Source organism: Rhinolophus hipposideros (assembly GCF_964194185.1).
Source record: "Rhinolophus hipposideros genome assembly, chromosome: 1".
Taxonomy (NCBI): domain Eukaryota; kingdom Metazoa; phylum Chordata; class Mammalia; order Chiroptera; family Rhinolophidae; genus Rhinolophus; species Rhinolophus hipposideros.
In genome coordinates, this window is record NC_138047.1 from 40,640,335 (window position 1) to 40,666,571 (window position 26,237).

At 38.0% G+C, this 26,237-nt stretch overlaps 1 protein-coding gene and 1 pseudogene across 3 annotated transcripts in view; both read left to right on the forward strand.

Annotated features, from left to right (window-relative positions):
• CRACD (capping protein inhibiting regulator of actin dynamics) overlaps window positions 1-26,237 on the forward strand; it is a 258,990-nt gene that overhangs the window by 143,857 nt on the left and 88,896 nt on the right. The gene's annotated exons all lie outside the window — the stretch shown is intronic.
• The window catches only part of LOC308499172 (ATP synthase F(0) complex subunit C2, mitochondrial-like), a 64,465-nt pseudogene continuing 41,603 nt past the window's right edge, over window positions 3,376-26,237 (forward strand). The window contains exons 1-2 of the transcript in view: window positions 3,376-3,429; window positions 4,417-4,543. The product of the transcript in view is annotated as an ATP synthase F(0) complex subunit C2, mitochondrial-like (transcript). The remainder of the gene's footprint in view (window positions 3,430-4,416; window positions 4,544-26,237) is intronic.

Consider the following 26,237-nt stretch of genomic DNA (forward strand, 5'->3'; position numbering starts at 1 on the left):
TGGTTAACTTTTGTCATTTCTAGGAGAGAGGGAGTAGGGGACATCTTTGTAAATTTATGTCCTGCTTTTAGGCAAATAGGAAGAGGGCAGAAGGTTCTTGTATCTGCTTCTTCTCTGTTGCCTTCAGCTCAAAATAATCCTTATGCTAAAGTGGCATATTCTGGAGTGGCATTTTCTGCTTTCCTACAGTGTTCTCCCTGGGCACATGCAGCCGCGTGTGGCCATGACTTGAAACCTTGTGCATAATCAAAAAAAGATTGTCCTTCCTTCAGGCCCTATGCTGGGGCACCTAGCCTGGCACTTGGTGAGTGGCAGGCAAGCTGAATTTCATTCGCAGCTAGTGTGCTTGGCTGGGCTTCCTAATGTGGGGAACAGCCTGCAAAATCCTGCACAGTCACCTTGCCTAAGGGACAACCTGGCTGCTCTCTTGCCACAGAGTGGCAAGATCGCTAAGCTAGAAAGTCCCTTCTCCTTCATAGTTCCCACATGACAACCCACATCCCTTGATCTGGGGGCCTCGAGTACCTAGGCTTTCCCTGGTTTGCACTCCAGGCTTTAGCTCTTTGCTGTTTTTGCTCACTTATTTTTAACATTCCTTTTCTTCTGACGAAAAAGAGTCTATTATTGGGACCTGGCAATCCAGCTACCTGGCTTCCCTGAATGAGTTTTAGTAGCAGACAGACCCATTTAATAGCAGACAGATACATTAGACTCTTCTTCCATCTTGCTAAGTTGGTGGGGTTTTTTTAGGTCTCACTTCTAAAATGATACATGTTTGAACTCGAAAAGGAATTAATGAAATACAAAAAGAGAAAAATGAATTATTATAATCTTTATAGTCTTTTGTAATTCCTGGCTAGCTTTATCTGAGAATAAGCCAGGGAAACGTGAAGAGTGAGGTAAGAAGAAAAGAGCAAGCAAAGTCAGATTCTTGAGAGGCTTTTATAACTGGGCTCTGACATTAAAAATTAAAAGGACATCAAATTTCCTTCCTTTTTCACACCCACCAAAAATAAATAATGTACACACCCAGAAGCAATTACGGGAGATGAAATTCTGTTTGTATTGCTCTTTTAAAGCTCCTCGTATATTCCTACCATGAAATGATATTGGGATAGCAAAGAGCCAAGCTGAGTGGCCAGCTACACGCGCGCCTCGCCTGGGATTCTGACGGCAGTATTCCGGAGGAGTGGATTGAGGCACGACAGGGACTGTGGGAATGTACTTGAAAAAACCTGAAATCATCCAAAACTGACTGCTAAGCCCTCATGAACTTTTCTAAGCTTTCTTATAACCAATTAAAATGTTCTTTTGTGTGTGAATGTGCACGCGCGTGTGTGTGCGCGCGTGCGCCCTCGTTGGGAAGAGGGCTAGAAATGAAAACTCCAGGACTCATGATAGAAAAAAAAAAATACGTTCTTTTATTTACTTGCTTAGATCCTCAGATTTGTTTGCCATTTTTGGTGGCAAATATTCTGGGTCTATGGTTTTGAAGCACTTCAGTACTCTGATGGCTCAGGATTGTTGTACCTATGAACTTAGAGATATTCTGTGTGAACAGATTTATAAACAAAGATATATGATACGCATGCCTGTGTGCTTGCTCATCTTTTCTGTAGACAAATCCAGAATTTATAGGAATATGAGATTTTTGCTATTTTTGATATTTATTTGGAAACTAACTTTTATTCTTCCATATTGCTTCATTCCTGATAAAAGCATTGAATCTCTAGTTTAACATAAATTAATATGTACTTAATTTACTAGTTTGGATACAAGCTTCACCATGCAGCGCAGAGCCCCAAATAATTGTAAGTCAAAGATGGTAGAGATTTATTTCTCTGTCTTGTGACTGCTCAGGGTTAGATGGCTCAGGAAGAGTATAGTGATGCTCTCCTCCATAAGGACATCCGGGACCTAAGTTCCTTCTCCTTGTTGCTTGGTCCTCCCTAGTACATGTTCGAGAAGTCTTGCTACCATGTCCATGTCCAAGGCACCAGGATGGAGGAAGGTGAAGCAAAATGACACGTGCCTTTCCTTTAAACACACATCCTGAAAATTGCCTATATCCCAAGAGCCAGAAGTTACCCACAAACTCTTTAGTGGATGGCCAGGTACCCTGATGAAAATCATGGAGTTTAACATCGTTGAGGAAAGGGAGAATGGCTACTGGGGCACATCTGTCAGTCTCTGTCATATCTTTAGAGTCATATTCTGCTCATTATATTTTGAACCTAGATCACTAACTCTTGCATGACATAATTAGCTTATTAAGAAGTTAGACACAAAAATCAGACTTTAATTGCAAATGGCTTCTGTTGTCACAAGTAGATTGTGATCACTTGCTGGTGGCTACCTGTGGTACTATGTTAGGAGGGACTGTAGGGCCGTACTTGCCCTGAGCAGGAAAATAATTACATGATTAATCAGGGATACCTGCCCTGGGCGCAGGATAGGAGAACGAGGTCCTGTGCCTGCTATCTTTAGTCTTAATTCAGAGATCAACTTATATAAAGTCATAGATTTTATCATTGGTCTCACTTTTAGAGATCCTTTCTTTTTTCCCCAGTGATTCATTCCACTGCCACTAAATAAGGGTTTAAATTGGAGCATGGGTTGGGGATTTATATTTAATGGAAATTCCAAAGAATTTCAGAAGTTCAGCCTGTGTTTTACACACTACAGGAAAGCCTTTCACTGTCAATCATGAAAAGTCATGGCTTGCTCTGAAAGAAACAGGCATGCCTCAGTATTTGGTTGTTCTGCTGTATAACCTGTATTGTGGACAGGAAGCCACTGTTGGGACAGAATATGGAGAGACAGAATGGTTTCCTATAGGCAAAGGCATCAGACAGGGGTGCGTGTTATCGCCCTATTTGTTCCATCTTAACTGGGGTAGACTCAGAGGAAGGAGGAGGGAAAGTTGGTGGAAGAAATATTAGTAACTTAAGATATGCAGATGACACCATCTTACTGGCAGAAAGTAGCCATAGTTTGAAATGACTTCTGATGAAAGTGAAAGAGGAGAGTGCCAAAGCAGAGCTGTATTTGAGCATCAAGAAGACAAAAATCGTGACTACAGGAGAAATACACAACTTTAACGTAGACAATGAAAACATTGAAATTGTTGAAGATTTTGCTTGCCTTATTTCAGTCATCAATTCATTTGGAGACTGCAACCAAGAAATCAAGAGAAGGCTGAGACTCCGAAGGGCAGCAATGGAGGAGTTGGGAAAGATCACTAAGAGCAAAGATGTGTCATTAGAGACCAAAGCTAAGATTGCCCATAACCTCGTAGTCCCAATACTATGTACAGATGTGAAAGCTGGACAGTGAAGAAAGCTGATAGGAGAAAAACACTGATTCATTTGAAGTATGGTGTTGGAGAAGATCACTACAGATACCATGGACCGCCAGGAAAATGAACACGTGGGTCCCAGAGCAAATTAAGCCTGAAACATTGCTGGAGGCAAGAAAGGACAAAACTGAAGCTGTCCCACTTGGGTCCCGTCATAAGAAGTCAGGGTTCTTTGGAAAACACAATAATGCAGGGAAAAGAGAAGGCGACAGGAAAAGAGGAAGACCAAATGTGAGATGGATGGACTCCATAAAGAAGCCATAGGCCTGAGTCTCCAGGAGCTGAGCAGGGCAGCTGAGGTCGCAACAGTGTGGACATCCCTCATTCAGAGTCCCCAGGAGTTGGAACCTGCTCCATAGCATGTAACACACACAGTAGAAAGGAAGGTTTAATTGAATGACCAATTGAAATAAATTATTAGAACAGTCAGGTAAACCTGAAGGCACTAAGAAAGCCACCATTGGGTGATCATTCAGGGAAGAAAGGCTGGAAAACACATTGGGAAGAATGACCTAATTTTCTCCTTCCTCTGAACTTCTTTATATGATTGAATTAGTAGTTTAAAATACTGTATATGTACTGCTTTGTTTTACTTTTCTTTCTATGTCTTATCTCTTTATTTATGAGCTCTTGGGAAACAAGTCTACATGTGGACAGCTCTCTTTGTCCCTGACGGTCTCTAGCACTTCTTACACAAAGAGACAGTGCCATAGATATTTGTTGATTGCTGGATTAAAACCATGCATGGTGATCTAGTTTTTTGTTTGTTTGTTTGTTTGTTTTTAATTCAAGGAGTTTGCTCACCACATATGCATTACTATCCTCAATTTATTTTTTGGACGCTGAGGTTGGAGGTGACTGAGTGAGTTGTAGATTCTTCCAGTGGTTCTGAGTGCATTATTGATGAGTAGCAGAATTGACTAGCATCAATGTCAGCTGAGGGTTTTCTTCCTCTCATTTTCCTTGTTGTTTAGGCAGGAGAAGTGAAGGACAATTTTCAGGCCTCTCCAAGAGCTGCATGATAAATAATCTCTGGATAAATTAATATCCTCCTCTAGATGAGAGCACAACAAGGAGCGAGATCTGGCTGTCCTGATTTTGCGTTCCTTGTTCAGCCCAGTGGCGGGCGTCGCTCTTGCTCTTGGTTCAGGTCCCAGCCCCTCCCTGGCTGGTCTGTAACTGTGGGTGAGTCATGGCCACCTTGCTGGCCCTCCTTTTTCCAATTGTAAAAGAGAGATGAATCGGCAACAGATGATGTCTTCAGGTGCCTCCGACTTCAGGAATGAAAGATCCTCTGGACACACGAAGCGTTTTTGTTGCAATAAAATGGGCTCTTCGAATAACTAACTCCTCTTCTCCCCTCAACCATATTTCCTGCTGAGGTAAGTAATGTGGATTGGCTTTTTTTTTTCTCCCCTTCAGCTTTTAGTTCTTTTTCTGTATGTCTGGCCTTGTAAATGTGGTGCATAAATGCTATAATTATAACCCTTTTTGACAGCTCTGTAATTTAATTGTAATTCACTCTGAGCATCTTTTTAAGACAATGATGTGTATTGAGGATGCAGCTGTTCCAATCTCATTTGCTAAAATGACAGGAATTATTGGAATCATAGTCCCAGCAACTGCGGGAACTTCCGATCTATTCAAGGCCAAATATAGGGATATAATGTGTGTGTGTGTGTGTGTGTGTGTGTGTGTGTGTGTGGCCACTTTCAGGACTTTGGTTTGGCAAAAGTGGCAGTGTGGTATTTATTGGCCTTTGCGTAAATATGTCAATTATTCTGAAGTGGAAAAACCCTTGGATTTATTTTCTGCAATAAGCTATATACGTTCTGTTAAAATTCAGAGATAGTCCCTCTGTTAATCTGAAATTGACTCCTGCCAGCATTGGCTGGGGGTTCTTGGAGACCCATTGGTTACTATTAGTTTGTTAGGGCTGCCACAACCAAGTACCACAAATTGGTGGCTTAAACCAGAGAAATTGATTGTCTCACAGTTCTGGAGGCTAGAAGTTCAAAATCAAGATGTTGGCAGGGTTGGTTCCTTCTGAGTGCTGTGAGGGAGAATCCGTTTCATTCTTCTCTCCTAGCTTCTCTTCTACCCTCAGGTGCTCTTGGCTTGTATGTGACATTCTCCCTTCACATTGTCTTCCCTCAATTTCCCCTTTTTATAAGGATGTCACTCATATTGGATGAGGGCCCACCCTAATGACCTCTTTTTAACTTGATTACTTCTGTAAAGAAGTAAAGAAGGTCACATTCTGAGGTATTGGGGTTAGGATTCCAACGTATCTTTTTCTTTGGGTGGGGGGCACACAATTCAACTCATAACAGATGTCTACTTGAATATGCAGGAATTTTCTTCTATAATGACTGCAAATAATTTGTGCCCTAAAAGACTTTGGGATGATTGCATGAAGACTCTCACAAGAATTATTTATTTTATGATATTGTTCCTTTTATTTATTTTGGGATGTAATATAGAGATATTAAATCTACCACCTTTCCTCATATTTGGCCAAGTGCCTGAGGTGGAGCCTGGTGTACCTTTTCACCCTGAATGTAACTTACTGACTGCAGGATGCTATGAAAGAATCGATCATGGAAGGTCACCTCAGAACTGTTTAACCTGTAAATGAACTCACCTAATTGAAAATGAATAAAATGAGTTTCTCCCTAACCCCAGTTCTTTCCCACACCACTCTACTCCCCATTGCACAAACGCGTTAGAATGCAATTCAAGGAGATGTTCCTGATATCAGGAAATTCCTTCATTTGAGGATTCCAATGGGCTAGACCACAGTTTGTTTTAAAACAGAAATTTGAAAACAATATCTACAATAAAGGAAATAAACTGGAATTATGGGGATTGTTTGATGTGATAGAAATAACAGTGAATTGGATATGTGAAAACAGATTGGTCAAGGTTCTGCAATTGACTAATGTGATCTTGGACAAGTAAATTCACCTTTCGTTTACTAACTGTACAGTTGTGGGCTTTGGGTCATTCGGTGATCTCTCAGCTTCCAGCTAAACGCTCTTAGCTTTTCGGGTTACTAATGCAGAAACAGGCAGATAGACAGTCATGATTTAGGTCAGTGCTCAATTGTATGTGTTTGGTGAAGTCATAGAAGGTGCTGGGTAAGAGATTCAGCATAATCTGTGGAAACATAAATGATCATTTAGTGTATAGAGGCTTACAGTATGATAACACTACAGGGAGGTAAAGTGAGAAAACTAGGGAAATTTGGTTGTAAGACATATAAGAGGCCAAAAGATTATATTTGCAAGAAAGGAGTAAAAGTGCTCAGAAACCTACCTGCGGGGTCTGTAGGCAGGCGCTGGCTGGGTGGGGCCTCCTCTAGTTCAGCACTTGGATCAGCAGCCACTCCTGTGTCTGTTCCACTACTCAAGTGAAATTCTTCCTTTCCTCATTAGCACAAATATCCTAGACATGCAAGAAAAAAGGAGTAAGATTGCAGGCTTCCTTTGCTTTCTAGATTAATACAGGGATCTAATTAGGAGCACTTGTGATCTCTCATTTCTGCTCTTATGCCCAATTCTTGGCTCTTTATAAAGCAGCTCTGTGAGCTTCACTCTGCTCCTTAGGAAACAGATGGTGGGGTCTGAGCTGGTACATGCCTAAGGGAAACTTGCTCTTATTTGAAGGAGCTGGATAGCCTGCTGGAGTCTGTTGAAGAAAGACACAAGGCTGGCTGCAGCTCTTGGTGTGCTGTGTGAGTAACACAGGGTGATGATTCAAGGACCATCTGGAATGAAGACAAGCAAATAAATTCATTTCAGTGGACTAGTAATTTTATTATTATTATTATTTTTTTTTTGCAAGCCTGGCTTTTGATACTTTTTTTTGAGAATCCTTTTCTTTGAACTTTAGGGCCTGTGGAGAAGTTCAGTTGGCCATAAGGCATGATTATTCATTTATTAAATACTGACGAGAACAAATAATAGTTAAGGCATGCTGTGACATGTGCTATATTATAGGTTTGAACAAAGGACTCTGTGAGCCTATGAGAGCCTAGGGGAAGGGGGAAGTTAGTTCTACTAGGGGAGCAGGGTCCCTGGAAGTTCTGCTTGGGGGAAGTGAGGGCGGGCTTTCTGAAGGACGCATAGAAAGTAAAAGCTCACTAGATAGAGAAGTGAAAGGACGTTCCAGGCAGAGAGATAACCATGAACAAAGAAAGTGCTTGATGTATTCCGAATCCAGCCAGTAATTCAGTGTGTGGGGGGGTTAGAATTTGTAGTGAAGAGTGACAGGGCAAACCCCAGAAAGGGGGAGAGGATTGAAGCTAGATTGTGAAAGATGTTGAATGTTGTGCCCTGCTAGGGAGTTGAACTCGATCCTGTAATAAGAGAGAGACACCGAAAGGTTTTTGTTGTGTTTCTTTTTTTTTTAATAATTGACATATAACATTATATTAGTTTGCAGTATATGGCATAATGATTCAATATTTGTATATATTGTGAAATGATCACCAAAATAAGTCTAGTTAATATCTGTCACCATACATAGTTACAAATTTATTTTCTTGTGATCAGAACTTTTAAGATCTCCATAACAAGGTTCAAATATATAATACAGTGTTATTAATTATAGTCACCATGCTGTACATGACATCTCCATGACTTACTTATTTTATAGCTGGAACTTTGTGCCTTTGACCCCCTTCACCCATTTAACTCATCCCTCACCCCCCACCTCTGGCAACCACCGATCTGATCCGTTCTCTGCGTCTATGAGCTCAGGGTTTTTTGTTTTTGTTTTTTTAGATTCCACCCATAAGTCAGATCATACAGTATTTGTTTTGTCTGACTTATTTCACTTAGCATAATGCCCTCAAGATCCATCCATATTGCAAATGGCAAAATGTCCTTCTTTTTATGACTGAATAATATTTCACTGTACATGTATGTATGTGTGTATACCTCATTTTCTTCATTCACCTGTTGGTGGACCCTTATGTTGTTTCCATACCTTCACTATTGTAAATAATGCTGCAGTGAACAGTATCTTTTCGAGTTAGTGTTTTCATTCTCAATTGCAAAAGTACAATTGCTGGATCATATAGTAGCTCTAGTTTTAATTTTTTGAGGAACCCCCCCCAAATTTTAAACATGACTAGATCTATGTTTTAGGATGATTATCATAACAGGCACATGAAGTATGGATTGGAAGATGCAAGACTGCAGTCAGGAAAACACATTTGGAAATTCTTGCAATACTCCAGTGGAAACGGCGACACATTAGCCTAGTTCAGGTGCTTATTATTCCCGGTCTGCTGTTAATCTCTTCAGTCATTTCTATTTAAGAACTTTTCTCATGGTCATTACAAAGTTAAGGACTGCTGCTTTTATTTTTTAAAGTTCATTGGTTCTTTAATTTTCTTCTTTCTTTAAATTTAAAATAGTAATGAATTTCTGTAGGTCAAAAATTCAAAAGTTTCAAAGGTATAAAGTGAACTCTTCTTCCCACCCCACTTCTCATGCCAATTTCTCCCTCCCCAAGATATCACTGTTTTTAGTTTTATGTGAATCTCTCTAGAGATTTTTTAAATGAATATACAAGAAAATAATTAATCTATATTCTTATAACAAATATTTATGCCAGACATACAGCTTTTTTTTTTTTTTTTAAGATTTTTTTTATTGGGGAAGGGGAACAGGACTTTATTGAGGAACCGTGTGTACTTCCAGGACTTTTCCAAGTCAAGTTGTTGTCCTTTCAATCTTAGTTGTGGAGGGCGCAGCTCAGCTCCAGGTCCAGTTGCTGTTGTTAATTGCAGGGGGCACAGACCACCATTCCTTGCGGGTCGAACCGGCAATCTTGTGGTTGAGAGGATGCGCTCCAACCAACTGAGCCATCTGGGCACCCGGGAGCTCACCAGCAGCTCATTGACTTCATTCTAGTTGCGGAGGGCACAGCTCACTGGCCCATGTGGGAATCGAACAGGCAGGCCAGTTGCCCAGAGCTCATGCTCTAACCAACTGAGCCACCCGTCCGCCCTCTGTTCTTGCTTTTTTCACTGGAGTATTATACCATGAGTGTCCTGTAGAGACTCCCACAGTCTAGATTTTGCTGATTGCATCCCTGTGGTGTAGTTTCTATGTTCATCTGTCCTCTGTATTTTCTGTAAATTGGTAGTTGGATCAAAGTGCTATCAGATTTAGGTTAGTTTTTTTTTTTTTTCCCCCGCAAGATTACTTCATAGGTGTTCTTCCATTCGGGGGCAGATAATGTCAGGTGGTCTCGTGTTTTTTTGGCTTCTAGTACTTTTATGGTTTCATTTTTAACATTTGAATCTTTGCTCCACTTGAAGTTTATCTTGATGTATGGTGTGAGTATGGATCCAAATTTGTCTTTTCCAATTGGCTCTCCAGCTACCCCAACAACATTTATTGAATAGTCTGTCTTCCTCACTGATTTAAGACGCCATTTTTATCATATAGTAAATCCCCAAATGTATTTGAATCTATTTTCTGGGTTTCCTACTGTATCCTATTGATCTATCTGTATTCACGTAATAGTTTTATATTGTTTTAATTATTGAGGATCTATAAAACATCTTAATATCTGGTAGGGTTAGTTTCCCCTTATTACTCCTCCCCCTCCCCCCCAGAGCTTTCCTCACTATTCTTTCTTATTGGAATACGCATTTGACTTCTAGGTTAAGTAGAATGATGTGTTCATTACATCAGATGTTCCTATCCAAGACCATGGTATTCCTTTCCATTTGATCACTTGGCTGTCCTTTAGAAATGTCTTAAAGTTTTCTTCATATATTTTTTTCTAATTTCTATTAAGTTTTTCCTAAGTATTTTATTGTTTTGGCTGTTATTATAATTAAGGTCTTTTCGTCCATTATGTCTTCCCTATATTGTTGATAAAAGCCATTGATTCATGCTCCATCAGGCTTGCTGAATTGTCTTTTTTAAAATAGTCTTTCATTGGTTTTCTGGGTGTTTCATCACATCACCTGTAAATAGCAATGGTGTAACCCACTCTCTTCCAGTCTTTAATTCATCTAATTCTTTTATCTTGTTTTGGCTAAACCTTCCACCTACTTAATCCTAGTTCAAACCTGTTTTTTCCTCAGTTGCTGGTACTGTTTTACCACATAGTTGCTTTTGGCTTAAATCCAGCTTTTCCAGCACTACCTGGCAGCAGGTGACATACCTGTTTCCTTTGCCCTGGAGATGGGAGCCAGCTATGATCAATTGGTATCAGATAGAGAGTTGGGTGTCAGAGGATACAAGCCTTAGGCTATGACCCTCAGTCTAAACCTTAGACACTTCACACCCTTATTCTTGCAAGGAAATTAAGTAAATAGCTCTTCATTTATGATCTCTCAACATTGTAATTTTTTTGAATAAAGACTGAATATTCTGTCTTTCTCTTCTTGATCCTATCTTTTCTCTTTCCTCCATTTCTCTCTACCCTTTTCTTCTTAACCCTCCTGAACCCTTTTCTTCTTAACTCTCTTTTGTTTATTTCTCTCTTCTCTCTCTTTCATATTTCTCTTTCCCAGGTACTCCATATTCCTTGTATTATATTTGATTTTGAATCTTGGCATGCTTAAATTCTTCTTATAAAGGAAAAAATCTTACAGCTGGACTTACCATGCTTTATTCGGTAGAATATTTAGGGCTTTCTTTTAGCTCATCATTATGAACCAGAAACAGGAATTTTATATTAGTGCCGCAGGGGCATCATGTCGATGTCTGTCTAATGTAGACAGTAATTTAAGACCTTTAGGAAGTAATTTAAGACAAGAACATTCGTTGTTGTGAAATGATTCTTTGAGGTATTACTGTATAATACAGAGAAGCCTCTATTTTTAGCTAGTACTTATTCTTGAAAACCACATCTTAAAGCTCTTGTTGTGAGGCAAAATCTTGATCGTGGAAAGCAAGTATTCTGACTGCTCATGAACTTTTCTTCTTGTCTATTTATTTATTTTTAAAAATATTTTTATTGAGGAATATTGGGGAACAGTGTGTTTTTCCAGGGTCCATCAGCCCTAAGTCATTGTGCTTCAGTCCTGTGGAGGGCGCAGCTCAGTTCCAAGTCCCGTCTCCGTTTTCAATCTTAGGTGCAGGGGGCGCAGCCCACAATCCCATGAGGGAATTGAACCAGCAACTTTGCTGTTAAGAGCTTGTGTGCTAACCAACGGAGCCATCCAGCCGCCCTCTTCTTATCTATTTAGACATTGCTCAAAGTCATGGAAAATAGAACAAATGTGTGAATGGAGCCCTGAAAGCAAAATGGTATTGAATGAGCAAAATGTGAAGCTATAAGAAGTAGCCTTCTTGTCACCCCAATAAACTTTAATTTACAAAAAAAGAAGTGGCCTTCTTATCATTTTGAATATTTTGTGCCAACCCCTTCTGACCTACAAAGTTTCTGTTGAGCAATCAGCTGACAGTCTTATGGGAGCTCGTTTATAGGTAACTAACTGCCTTTCTTTCACTGCTTTTAAGATTCTCTCTGTGTTTAATCTTTGGCATTTTAATTATGATGTGTCTTGGTGTTGGCCTCTTTGGGTTCATCTTGTTTGGGACTCTCTGCACTCCTGGGCTTGTATGTCTATTTCCTTCACCAGCTTAGGGAAGTTTTCTGTCGTTTCTTCAAAGAAGTTGTCAATTCCTTGCTCTTTCTCTTTTCCTTCTGGTACTCCTATAATGCAAATGTTGATATGCTTGATGTATTCTCAGAAGCCTCTTAAGCTATCCTCATATTTTATGGATTCTTTTTTTTTTTCTGTTTTGATTGGGTGTTTTCTGCTACCTTCTAAATCACTGATTCGATCCTGTGCTTCATCTAATCTATTCTTGATTCCCTCTAATGTATTCTTCATTTCAGTTACTGTGATCTTCATTTCTGATTGGTTCTTTTTTATTTTCTATCTTTATTTTTATGTTTCCTATTTCTTTGTTGAAGTTCTCACTGAGATCATTGAACATCCTTATAACCAGTGTGTTGTACACCTGAAACTAATATAATATTTAATGTCAACTGTAATTCAAAAATTAAAAAAAAATTTTTTTAAGTGGCCTTCTTATCCACATACAATCTTATACAACAACATTGGGCTTCCTACCAAGGTTGGAATCTTACGTTTCATAAGGGCAGAAACCGTGTCTTAATCATATTTGAAAAAGATTTTGGCTGGCCCAGAGAAAGCAGATTATAAATATTTGATGATTTGGTAAACTAAACTAGACCAGACTGCTATGGTCTGAACGTGTGTCTCTCCTCCCCAAACCCTTATGTTGAAATCCTGATGTCCAATGTGATGGTTTTAGGAGGTGGGGCCTTTGGGGGGTGATTAGGTCACAAGAGTGGAAACTTCATCAAAGGAATTAGTGCCTTTGTAAAAGAGACCCTAGAGAGATCTCTTGCCTCTTCCACTATGTAAGGTGACAAGGAGAGGGCCATCACCCTATCGTTCTAGCACCTTGATCTCAAACTTTCAGGCTCCAGAACCATAAGAAATAAATTTCTGTTGTTTATAAGCCACCTAGTCTGTGGTATTTTGCTACAACAGCCTGAACAGACTAAAAACAAACCATGAGATTAGATGGGCACATTTTTTTAAATCTAGGAATTTCGGCGTGAGATTGGTGGTTGACTTAGATCACCTTCCAGTCTTGGCAACCCATTGCAGAACGGCTCCTGAGAATAAAGGAAGGGGGAAGCAGATACAAGTACTATGAAATCAGTCTTATTGGCTCTTGTGTGTTGGCTCAGTTAGCTTCCATTCCTAGTGGCCCCAGAGGGCTATAATGCAACAATTTCATTATGATGATTCTGAGTCAACAGCAACAACAACATAAAGTTCAATGGTGTTTTATATACTCTGTTGCTAAAGAAAATTTATGAAATCCATTTAAGAAAGGTTTCCACTAAAAGTGGTAAGCATAATATCAAGAATATACTTTTGTGAACTCAGAAAATCTGCTACTTCCTTATGGGTCAGATAGATAAGCAAGTTGTTGTGTAACTACTTTTACTGACAACTCATTCTTTTTGTGTCTTTACATATTATGAGCATTCGGGGATAATCATAGTTAAATACAGTGCAGAAGTGCTAGAAAACTTCAGGCCTGATACACAAGAGTAGGGAGAATAATCTCAGCATAACAAATAGATTCAGTAAAGACAGAATGGTCAAGTGATTCGGTCATAGGCCAAAGCAATGGATTGTCAGTAACAGAAGGAAACTTTCTGGCCTTTCTGAATCTACTGACAGTTTCTGGGTCTCCGTTGCCAAAACTTGTTTTGTGATCTCCTTATAAAAACAGAAGTAGATTTTAGAACAGAAGTTGGCAAACTTCTGTACAGGGCCAGACAGTAAATTAAGCTTTGCTGCAAGTACTCAGCTCCATCCTTGTAGGGTAAAGGTAGCCATTGGCAGTGCTTAATGAGTGTGGCTGTGTTCCAATAAAACTTTATTTACAAAAACAAGTGTGGAATTTTGAAATGAGTACTATTTCCTATGATCAGCAACAGGTGTGTTATATTAGGTTGGTGCAAAAGTGGTTGCGTTTTTGCAGTTATAAGACCATAGACCTGGTCTTATATAAGACCCGGTTTTCTATTATAGTAAAATAAGACCGGGTCTAATGTTAATTTTTTGCTCCAAAAGGCTCATTAGAGCTGATTGTCCGGCTAGGTCTTATTTTTGGGGGAACACGGTAGTCACTTTTTTTTTTTGTTCCTCTCCCTCTCTGTCTCTTAGGGACTACTTAACCTCCACCTATATATAGTTCAGCCCCCGCCCAGTAGTGAAACTAGTCTTCTTTCTTATGCAGGAGATATGTCAGGAGCATCAAGTCGGCCTTGCTGCTTGTTCTGTTTTCACTGTGTACTCAGTTTCAGGTCTTCGATCCCTAACTTAGAGCCCTTCTGGTACCTCAGTTCCTCCAAGAATGAAATTTCGCCTTACCCTTCTTACCCAAGGCATTTCAGTGACTATGTCCTCATGCAATCCTGACATGCCCTCGTGTTTGCCCCTGCCCTGTGGGCTTACCACTTATTTCTTCAGGGCTTTTATCTTTCCTTGAAAACTTGGAAATAGTTTGCTTCCTTTCCTGTCTGTTCAGTACATTAACTACTCTGGGCAGGAAGAAGTTTCTTCAATATAGTTCTTTCCTGCTTTTGGTTTTAAGTCTATTACGTGACTCAGCTGCTTTATTGTTTAACTTCTTAATCTTCCTCTTATTGGTATTGGGAATTGTCCTTGGTGCCACTGAGGAGGTGAGGTATGGAGACTGACGTGATCCTTAGCTCCTTTTATAAAAAGCATGCGTAGCCTTTTCTGTATATAATTAACTTTGGGTAGGAATCTGGCCTTTTCCAGTTGAATAGCAGGTGGATATCAACTGCTCGATGAAAAAGATGTTCTGAGCACTGCTCTCTGTGCTGGCCTGGTGGGGAGACAGAGGCACAAGGCGTTGCTCCTGTAATTGGAGAGCACAGAGTCCACTTGGAAAGCAGTGGTGTGTTGGAAAAGTTTAGACTCCAAGGAGGAAGATCTGGTTCTGCAGCTAACTTGCTTTATGGCCTTTCTTTGGTTTCTTTTTCTGAAAAAAATGAATGGATTGAATTGGATCAATGAATTTCAAACAGTGTCTTTTAAAGATTTTTGACATTTAAGACGTGTTTTCCTTTGAGGGCTGAGCAGATAGGGCTTGCAAGGACTTTTCGGATGCTCTAAGTATCTCGCTTTTATGTATTAGGCTTCTACATATAAAACTTCAAATAAACGCTGCCAGAACTACAAGGGGGCCAAATGAGTCCTAACGTCTCTTCAAATTCTTATTTTCTGTGAGCCTAAGACTTTGCTACAAAATATAAGAAGAGCATAAGCGTGTGCAAGATGTGTGACATAGAATTCTCTTATCAGTCATTCAGCAAACATTTACTAAATTTCTGGTGGACTCGAGAGTATCATAGCTTCTAAACATCATAGGTACTTTTAGTTAGGTACTCTTTGGACTCAGATCAAAGTGTACAGTGAATTTAATATTGTTAAAAGTCCTAGAATATATAGAAAAGTAGAAAAAAAATAACTATAACAGATCCTGCACTTAAAGATAGTCACTCTTATACTCACCTGGACTCCTAGTGGTCATTCTGGTGTTTTATTTCTGAGGTGCTGCTTGGTTGATGCCCTCTTCCTCAATTTGCACACATTTTATGTAGGAGAAAACTGCAGATAAAGGAATATGCTGTAAATCACATTAAAAGCAGTACTACAAGAACTACAATTAGAATCATATCAGAGCAACACTTTATCCTTTGGTAATCTTTTATTTCCTGAATCAAATTATCCATTAATTACATATAACTGAATTATATAATCTGCCTTTATATTGGTAATGTATAATTAGTATGGTCCCTATATCAGTTAACTTAAAATCTACACAAAAATATGTAGGGGAAACGAGAAAAAAGAGGGAAAAAGAAAAATATATTTTATGTACACATGGAAAAACAAAGGGTGAATAATAATATAGCTTGCTGGGATTATAAAACCAACAGTGACATCTCATAAGAGGCCCTGTCAAGCTTCCACATAAGCTACACAAACAACCACAGCAATACATATAACCATATTGTATATTAAGATGATAAAGTACCAAATTGTCCAATACAAATGAAAATATATAATAGAGTGCTAATTGTGTACACAAATTTAGTGCAAAAAGAGCTAGAAGAAGGAATGAAAATGGCTAATAAGCAAATAAACAATGAAAAATATTCAAACTCATGAACAGATAAATGACTGCAAATTAAAACAGGTAAACATTTTCACATGCAAATCAGCAGCTAGTTTTATGGATAAATCACAGTATGGTATAGATAAATGCAATCTTTCTTAACGATTGATATTAAGGAGTAAAAATTGCCAGCATATAAAAAGTATTAAAATCTGGCTATTCTTTGACCCAGCAATTTAGTTTTTCAGATTTTACATTCAAGCAGCTATAAAATTGGTTCTCCAATGATGAATTCACTAAAGAACACTTATGGGATATATACTGTGCACCATTAAGAAATACTTAAGTATGTGCAAAAAATATTAGTGATTAATGGTATTTATTAGTTACGAAGTTATAAACAAGGAGAAAAATGAAAACCAACCCAACTCTTGAACAGTAGGGACATAACTAATCCCTCCTTCCTACGCCTTTCCCCCATCCCCATTCCTGACCCTACCATCTCCATCCTCAGGTAACCACTAATTTGCTTTCTGTCACAATATATTAGTTTACACTTTCTAGAATTTTGTACAATGGAATCATATGGTGTATTTGTTTTCCTTGTAGTCTGGCTTCTTTAACTCATCATAATTATTTTGAATAACAGATTTATCTGTTATAGCATGTATCAATAGTGCATTCCTTTTCATTGGCAAGTAGTATTCCACTGTGTGGATACATCAAAGTTTGTTTATTCATTCACCTGTTGATGAACATTTGGCCTGTTTCCCTTTTGGGGCGGCTGTGAACAAACATTCTAGTGTAAATCTTTCATTTCTCTTGGTGAAATTCCTAGGAGTGATCATATGGCAGTTGTATGCTTAATTTTTGAGAAACTGCCAGTGTTTCCCGAAATTGCATTCCCACCAGCACATACTTACCAGCATTTTGTATGTTCAATCCTTTAATTTTAGCTAATATAATAGGTGTGTTTTGGTATATCACTATGGTTTAAAATATGCATTTCCCTTATAACTAATTTTGTTGAACATTTTTTCATGTGCTTAGTTACCATTTGTATATCTACTTTGGTGAAATGTTTGCTCAATTCTTTCCTCATTTTTTAATTGGGTGGTTTGTTCTCTTATTATTTAGTTGCAAAAATTTTTAAATACGTTTTAGACACAAGTCCTTTATCAGATATATTTTCTCCCATTCTCTGACTTATTTTATTCTCATAACAGTATCTTTTGAAGAACAGTTTTTAACTTTGATGAATTTCATTTTATCAATGTGTTCTTTTAAAGATCATGCTTTTGGTGTTGTGTCTATAAAGACATCTTTGTCTAATCCAAGTACTTAAAGGTTTTCTTCTGTGTTTTCTTCTAGGACTTTATAGTTTTATGTTTTATAGTTGGTCTCTGTTCCATTTTTTTTTTTTTTTTTTAGTTTCAGGTGCACAAGACAAAGTAATACTTAGACGTTTATCATTTATATCCCTCACACTGTGTGAACCGCCTCCCCCCATCCACTATCCCTCTGACATCGCACCTCTGTTCCATTTTGAGTTCATTTTTGTATAAGGTGTGAGATGTGAATCAAAGTTCTTATTTTGCATATGAATATCCAATCTCTCTAGCATCATTTGTTGAAAAGACTAATATTTCTTCACTAAACTGTCTTTGCATCTTTCTCAAACACCAGCCCATATGGGCGGGGCTATCTAGTCTATTTATTGTCTTAATCTTCTTGTTTATCTTTTATCTATTTGTTTATCTATTTATGCCAACACCACATTGTCTTGATTATTATACTTTTATAAGTCTGGAAATTAAGCAGTGTTGTTTCTATAATTTTGTTCATCTTTTAAAATGTTGTTTTAGCAACTCTAGATCCTTTGCAATTAATTCCATATGAATTTTAGAATCAGTCAATTTCAACAAAAAAGCCTGATGAGAATTTGGTTGGGATGGTGTTGAATCTGTGAGTGGATTTGGGGAAGAATTGACAACAAAACTGAGTCTTCCAATCTGTGAATATGGATTTTCTCTCTAATTATTCAAGTCATCTTTAATTTCTTTTGTCAATGTTTTGTAGTTTTTCAGTGTACAGGTCTTTCACATCTTTTGTCAGATTTATCCTAAGTATGTTATGTTTTACAAATGGTATTGTCTTCATAATTTCAATTTCCAAGTGTTTGTCACTATCACATAGAAATACAATTGATTTTTACATATTGATGTTGTATTCTGCAATCTTGCTATATTTATTTACTAGTTCTAATAGCTTATTTGTAGATTCCTTAATTTTTTATATGTTTTATTAGTATACACTGCACATATTATAAAGTTCACTCTTTTAAAGTGTACAAACCAGTGGTTTTTAGTACATTCAAAGTGTCATGAAACCATCACCACTATCTAATTTTAGAACATTTTCATCACCCAAAAAACAAATCAATACCCATTAGCAATCACACCCCAATCCTCCCCTCCTGATAGACCCTGGCAATCACTGATCTGTTTTCTGTCCCTCTAGTTTTGTCTTTTCCAGAATATCACTTAAATGGGATCATACAATAATATGTGGCCTTTTGTTATTGGCTTCTTTTACTTAACATCATGTTTTCAAGGTTCATCCACGTTGTAGCATGAATAAGTACACTTCATTCCATTTTAGAGCTGATTAATATTGCATTGTATGGATATATGTGGATATATACCACATTTTGCATATATATATACCTTATATAAATCATTCATTCATCAGTTGATGGCCATTTGGGTTGTTTCTACTTTTAAACTATTATCCATAATGCTGCTATGAACAATTGTGTACAAGTTTTTGTGTGGTGATTCCAACAATTTAAAACCCAGTTTTCAATAATAAAAATGTTATTCTTGTAAAAAGGGAAAATAGTAGTGGGGGAGAGAAGAAACGATCATGGTGAGGTTGTATTGTCACTGAAAACTTGATAGGAAAAATGGGACTAGAAATGGGTTTATAGGATAGGCCAGGTTATGTGAAAACATGAAGCGGGGGCAGTGAAGTTATTTCAGATGAAGGAGAGAATGAGGGACGGAAAGAACCATGGCTGTAGCCAAGCTTTGGTGACAGGAAGTAGTAGAAAATAAATATTATAAGCAGTTCGAAGGCAAATGGTAAAGGGTCTTAAACACCAAGGTACATGGACATGATTAGCCGGGTACTGGGAAGCACTATAAGTCTTTAATCCAATGAGTAATATAATAAATGTGATGTTTTAGGGATATTTATCTGATAGCAATGTGTACAATGTCTTAAAATATGGAGAGTTTCTGAGAAGCTACAGTTAAGTCCTCCGTTAATGCCGTCAGTAGGTTCTGCAACTTTATGACATATAACATATGTTATATGACATATAACGAAACCAATTTTACCATAGGCTAATTGATAAAAAAACAAGAATTAAGTTCCTGCAGCATCTCATCAACATTATAATGAAACAACGTTATTTGAGGACCTGTTGTACCAACAAAGAGACAATTGTAACACATCCATAAAGTGACTAGTGAAAGTGGAAAAAAGAAATAAATGCAAGTAACACTGTCTTAAGTGTAGTAGATGTGCAATCACAACAACTTTTTTTGTAGAAGTAGATAAAATCCATCCTACAATTCATGTGGAATCTCAAGAGACTCTGAATAGCCAAAACAGTCTTGAAAAAGAACAAAGTCAGACGACTCATACTTCCAGATTTCAAAACTTGCTACAGGGGAGGGGAATTGGAGGACGGTGTCTAAAGGTATAAACGTCCAGTCATAAGATAAATACTGAGGATGTAATGTACAACATGATGAGTGTAGCTAATACTGTATATACAGTATACAATATTTTCAATAATTTTTCAATAATTTTCAATATATATGATATATAGGCAAGTTCTTAAGAAAGTAGATCCTAAGAGTTCTCATCACAAGAAGCATTTTTTTTCTTTTATTGTATCTGTATGTGATGATGGATGTTAACTAAACCTATTGTGGTAATCATTTTACAATATATGTAAATCAAACCATCGTGCTATCCACCTGAAATTTATACAGTGATGTATATCAATTATTTCCCAATAAAACTGGGGGAATCTTACTACAGAGTTACAGTAATTAAAACAGTATGGTACTGGCATAAAGACAGACATATAGACCAATGGAATGGAATAGTCGTACTAGAAATAAATACACACACACACACACACATATACACATATACACACACACACACACAAAAGGCCTAGAAAGAAATACACACGCGCACAGTGCCAAAAAAAGTATACACATTTTGAGAAGGGAAAAACAATTAAAATTGTAATATTCAATATATACCAATGACAAAAGATGAATACAAGTCACGTTTGACTTTTGCAATTACAAGAGGTGCTCAAAGTGGTTACTACCAGAATTCAGACACTTCTGAGTATGGTGAATTACTGCTTGAGCAATGTTGACCAAAGTGTCCACCCGTATTACATTTCTTTGGCACCCCTGATATATATATATATTCAAATGATTTTTTTAACAGGGTACCAAGACTTTCAGTGGGGGAAAGTATAGTTTTTTCAAAAATGGTTCTGTGAAAACCTTACACCATATATAAAAATTAACTCAAAATGGATCAAAGACCTAAATGTAAGAGTTAAAATTATAAAACTTAGAAAAAAACATAGGTAAAAAGTTTCATGATATTGGATTTGGCGATGATTTCTTGGATATGACACCAAAAGCCCAGGCAACAAAAGAAAAAGTAGATAAATTGGACTTCATCAAAATTATAAACTATTGTGCAGCTAAGGATACTGTTGACTGAAAAAATAACCAAAAGAAGGGGAGAAATATTTTGCAAGTCATATATCTGATAAGGAATTGATATCCAGAATATATAAAGAACTCCTATAGCTCAACAACAACAACAAAAGTCTGATTAAAATATGGGCAAAGGACTTAAATAGATATTTCTCAAAAAAAGATATATAAATGGCCAATAAACACATGAAAAGATGCTCAACATCACTAATCATTATGGAACTGCAAATCAAAACCACAATGAAGTACTACTTCATAACCATTAGGATGGCTGTTATAAAAAATAATAAGTGTTGGTGAGGATGTGGAGAAATTGGAACGCTTGTGTCTTGCTGATGGCAATGTAAAATGATGCAGCTGCTGTCAGAAATGATGGCAATTCATCAAAATTAAAAATAGAATTACCGTATGACCCAGCAATTCCACTTCTGGATATATACCCCAAAGAAATAAAAACAGAGACATAAATAGGTATCTGTGCACTCATGTTCATAGCAGCATGATTCACAGTAGCCAAAAGGTGAAAGCAACTCAAATGTCCATTGATGGATGAATGGATCAACAAAATGTGGTTTATACATACTATGGGATATTATTTAGTCTTTAGAAGAAAGGAAATTCTGACACATGGTACAATATGGATGAACCTTGAAAACATTATGCTAAGTGAAAAAAGCCAGTCACATAGGACAAGTATTGTATGAGACTATTTACATGATGTGCCTAGAATAGTCAGTTTCATAAAGACAAAGTAGAATAGTGGTTGCCAGGGCAGGGGGGAGTCAGAAATGGGGAGTTACTGTTTAACGGATATAGAGTTTCACTTTGGGATAATGAAAAGATTCTGGAAATAGACGGTGGTGATGGTTGCACAACCATGTGAATATACGTAATGTACAATTAGAAATGGTTAAAAAGGGTGAATTTCATGTTATATATATTTTATCACAATAAAAAAGTATAGTAGTTGTGCAAAAAATGTTTGTAGAATAAATGAATGGTTAAAAAGTCAACAGGATTTGACAGGCTGGAGGAAAGGTAGGGGCAAAGGTTTAAAGTCCTAGTGGTACCATTGACAGAAATTGGGAAGTGGTAGAGATGTTGATTAACTTGCTTTCATATGACATCATTATATATGACACGACTGCAGTGACAAAGTTTTGGTAGACAATTAGAATTTGGTAGGTGGAAAAGTAAGACTGAAAATACAGACTTAGAAATGACCGTAGCGGGACTATTAAGGTCAAGGGTGGGCTCTGATTCCCCGCCCCCCCAGGCACTACTAGGGAATTAAGCACATACTACCCTCTTCTTCGCCCTCCAATCTTACTCATAGGATAGAGTCTTACTGTGTTTAAGGGCGGTTTTTCAACAACTCATTGACATTGGTGTACTTATTATGATAAAATAGACATTTAAGGTGTCTACAAACTGTGAGTTTAAAATAATTGAAATGCCTCACCCGGTTTTCATTGTATAGATAAATACGCAAGATTATGGGCTTGAACAGATACACTGGGAGGAGGGGAAGAAATTGTAAAAGCTCTTATTAACTCATATCTGACCAGATGCCATAAAGCAATAAATCTTGGGGTATTTGTCAAGTCAAGGCTCTCATCAAAAACAGATAAAACATCCAAAGCTGGAGGTGCTTGGATTTGCATAAACCACTAAAGGATTCTGTTTAGGAAGAATGAAATATTGAAAACCTTAGAAGCTTGCATTTTGTGAGATGTCTATGGAAAGATTATTTTGAAGGTTATTTTTATTTCCTTGGAGGAACAAGAAATAGATGAGCATGTTTGTAGAGCTGCAGACTCATTAAATACCAGCTCACATCTCCCTCAGTAAGGCTAAGTTCTTTGAGGAATGGATAGCTCATTTTGAACAAAGGCATCAGGCAAAAACCACTTGTCTAGAACCAGAAGTCCCACAAGTATACAGTCTCTCTGGGCAATGGCAGCAGAGTACTAATCGAAGGTCATACTTCAAGTGCTCAGTGTTGAAAGGACAGTCCTGTCCAGATGAGTCTATTTAACCACTCCCATGCCCACAAATGCTAATCATTGACAGTATATTCAGCTCTTAAAACAAAGGTCTATGCAACCATAAAGGAAAAAATTGATAGATTTGATCATATAAAATTTAAAACTTTTGAGCTGTAAAATATGCCATGAGAAAAGTTAAAGACAAACAGAAAAAATGTTTGCAACATACGACATGTGTTTTATATCCTAAATATATAAGAAAATATATCACATTGAGACCATTTTCTGAGAGAGAGAGAGAGAGAGAGAGAGAGAGAGAGAGAGAGAGAGAGAGAGAGAGAATGTTGCTGTTCATGGAGCAGAGGGATCTCACACATTGCTGGTGGGAATATGAATTGCTGCAACCTTTTTGAAAAGTAATCTAGCAACATATATTAAAATTTAAGTACACACTGACCCACCAATGCCTTTCTTCGGAATTTATGTTATGGAAATAAAAGCATCAGTGCCTGAAGATATAGGAACCCAAATATTTATTTTAGCATTGCTTGTAGTGATGTAAATGAAAAAACTGGAACAACCTGAATGTTCATTAATGGGAGAAATAGTTGAGAAAATTATGGTACAGCTATTAGAAAGAATGAGTCAAATCCAAATCTATTACCTGGGGGATATGCTATATTATATATATATATCTATGATGTGAAATAAAAAGGCAAATTGTAGAGTAATTTGTAGAGTGTAATTCCTTTTTGTTAAAAAAGAAAAAAACAGGGGCGGCTGGATGGCTCAGTTGGTTAGAGGAGCTCTGAACAACAGGGTGGCTGGTTCGATTCCCACATGGGCCAGTGAGCTGCGCCCTCCACACCTAGATTGAAGGACATCGACTTGGAGCTGATGGGCCCTGGAGAAACACACTGTTCCCCAATAGTCCCCAATAAAAAAATTTTCCTTTTAATTAAAAAAATAAAAAAACAATCATTATGCTTTAGTATCTTTGTATGAATAAATAAATAAGGAGAGCCAGTCATGAACCAATGATGAGTGTGGTTAATCTGGTGTTTTGCACCTAAGTCCTTTTATTTGCACATAAGGTCCTATATAAAAAAAAAATCACAAGAAAAGAAAAATGGACCTTAGGTGCAAAGAATTGGACTAACTATAATTTTTGATTCATGATTCACTATCTTACCAGTACAGCTTCACTTCATCGCGTTTTTGTATGGCTACCTGGTAATTATATGAATATAAAATAATGTATTTAATCAGTTGCCTATTGCTGAACATTTTAGATGGTTTCAAAATTTTTGGTTTTATTAATGCTATATAGACATTTTGTTTCCTTTCCAAATATTTTCTTAGCATAAATTCTTAGAACTGAAATTGCTAGTTATGTATAGAGGTAGATATAGATATAGATGTATATATAGATAGGCATATTTTAACCCAGCAACATATATATATTTATATATTATATATATCATATTCTAGTTATCTAGTACTATGTAACAAACTACCCCAAAACTTAGTACTTCAAACAACAACATTTGTTTTATTCATGAATCTGCAGTCTGGACAGGGTAGTCAGTTATGGTGGCTTGTTTCTGTCCCACTTGACATTTGCTGGGCGGCTCGAAGGTGAGAGGCTGGCATCTTCTGAATGCTCTTTCACTCACACTGGAAAGAGTCAAACAGCTCGGAGCCAGAATAGCTGGGACTCCTCAGGCATCTTTCTCTATTTGGATGTGGTCTCTCTAGCATGTTGACTTCTTAGGGTAGCTAGACTTCTTCTGTGGCAGCTTAGGGCATCCTGGTGGAGCACCAGATGGGAACAATGTTACCTTTTCTAACATAGCCTTGTAAACCATGCAGCATCACTTCCGCTGAGCCAGCCCACGCAGGCTGAGGAAGCTCCGTCCTCTCAGTGCAGGAGTACCAACATTGTAGGAAGAGCATATGGGGTGAGGATGAGGGGCTCTATTGGCGTGTCCATCTTTGGAAAATACAATCTTCACCATACATTTTTAAGATTTTTTATACATGTTTCTAAATAGCCTCTCCAAATATTGTACAATGATTAAACTGATTATTCCTGAAACTGCTAACGAAGGGTATCATTATTCTTTCCCATCTTGGCCATTCTGATCTGCAAAGATGGAGTCTCATTTGTATAATTTACATTTTTTTTTACTACGGAAGTTTATTGTTCATTTTTATTTCTTTTGTGAGCTACTGGTTCGCAGAAATAATAAGATAGTCATAATATCTGAAATTGTGAATTAGAGTCTTAGCAAGATAGGGAAACTGAGTGTCGTGCAGGGCGGCCTGCAGGGTCTCAGCTCCCGCTCCCCACATAAGAATGCAGGATATGGTGAGGTCAAAAAGCAACACCCATGGAGCCATAGATGGGGGAGTCATACCACTATATTCTCGCTGGCGGCATCCACCTCTGGCAATCCGCGCTTGCTGGCTCAGCCACCATCTTCTTGCTAGCCCCCATTTTCTCCTAGCATAGCCACAGCAGTTATATTAGTGGCCAGTGGCTCACTGGTTACAGCTGACGGCCAACTAGCCACAGCTGATGGCCATCCAATCACAGTTGATGGCCATTTACTACCTGAGCCAGCACCTTTCCACGTGAGGCCGAGAGCCTGGAAACTGTTCTCTGGGGCTCTGTCCCCACAGAGGTACAAAACCAATAGCTATGTGATCTTCAACACATCACATAACCTGTCTAATTCTTATTTTTCAACATGAAATACATTTTTAAGGTTCTGTGGAAAGCCGTTATCCTCTCCTGATGGAGCAAGCTGAACCAAAATCTTTGCTAGACTGGGGTTGAGGGTGCCATGGCCTGGTCTATTCCCGTCATCAGTCTTCTTGGGTTAGTTCCTCAGATGGAGGGAAGTGTTAGAGCCACGTGAGACAGGTTACTCAAGTAGATTTGGTTAAATGAATGGAACTGGGCAAAGAGGTATGGATCAGAAGTGCAGTTCAGGCCCTCTTCAATCCTATATTGAGTCTCTGTCTTGGATCACTGCAGCAGTGTGCTGAAGAATGGCATGAAAAGTTGGTGTCATGCAGGGTGTCATGCGGGTCTCTGGTCCTGCTCCCCACATAAGAACGCAGGACATGGTGAGGCCAAAAAGGAACACCCACGGAGCCATAGATAGGGGAGTCATACCACTATATTCTTGCTGGCAGCTGGGGTGGAGATATAGGAAGCAGGAGCCACACGATCCACAACCTGCCGTCCACTTCTCTGCCAACCAACCCCACTTGCTAGCTGCAATCCGCCGTCCTAACTGCAATCTGCTCTTGCTAGCTCAGC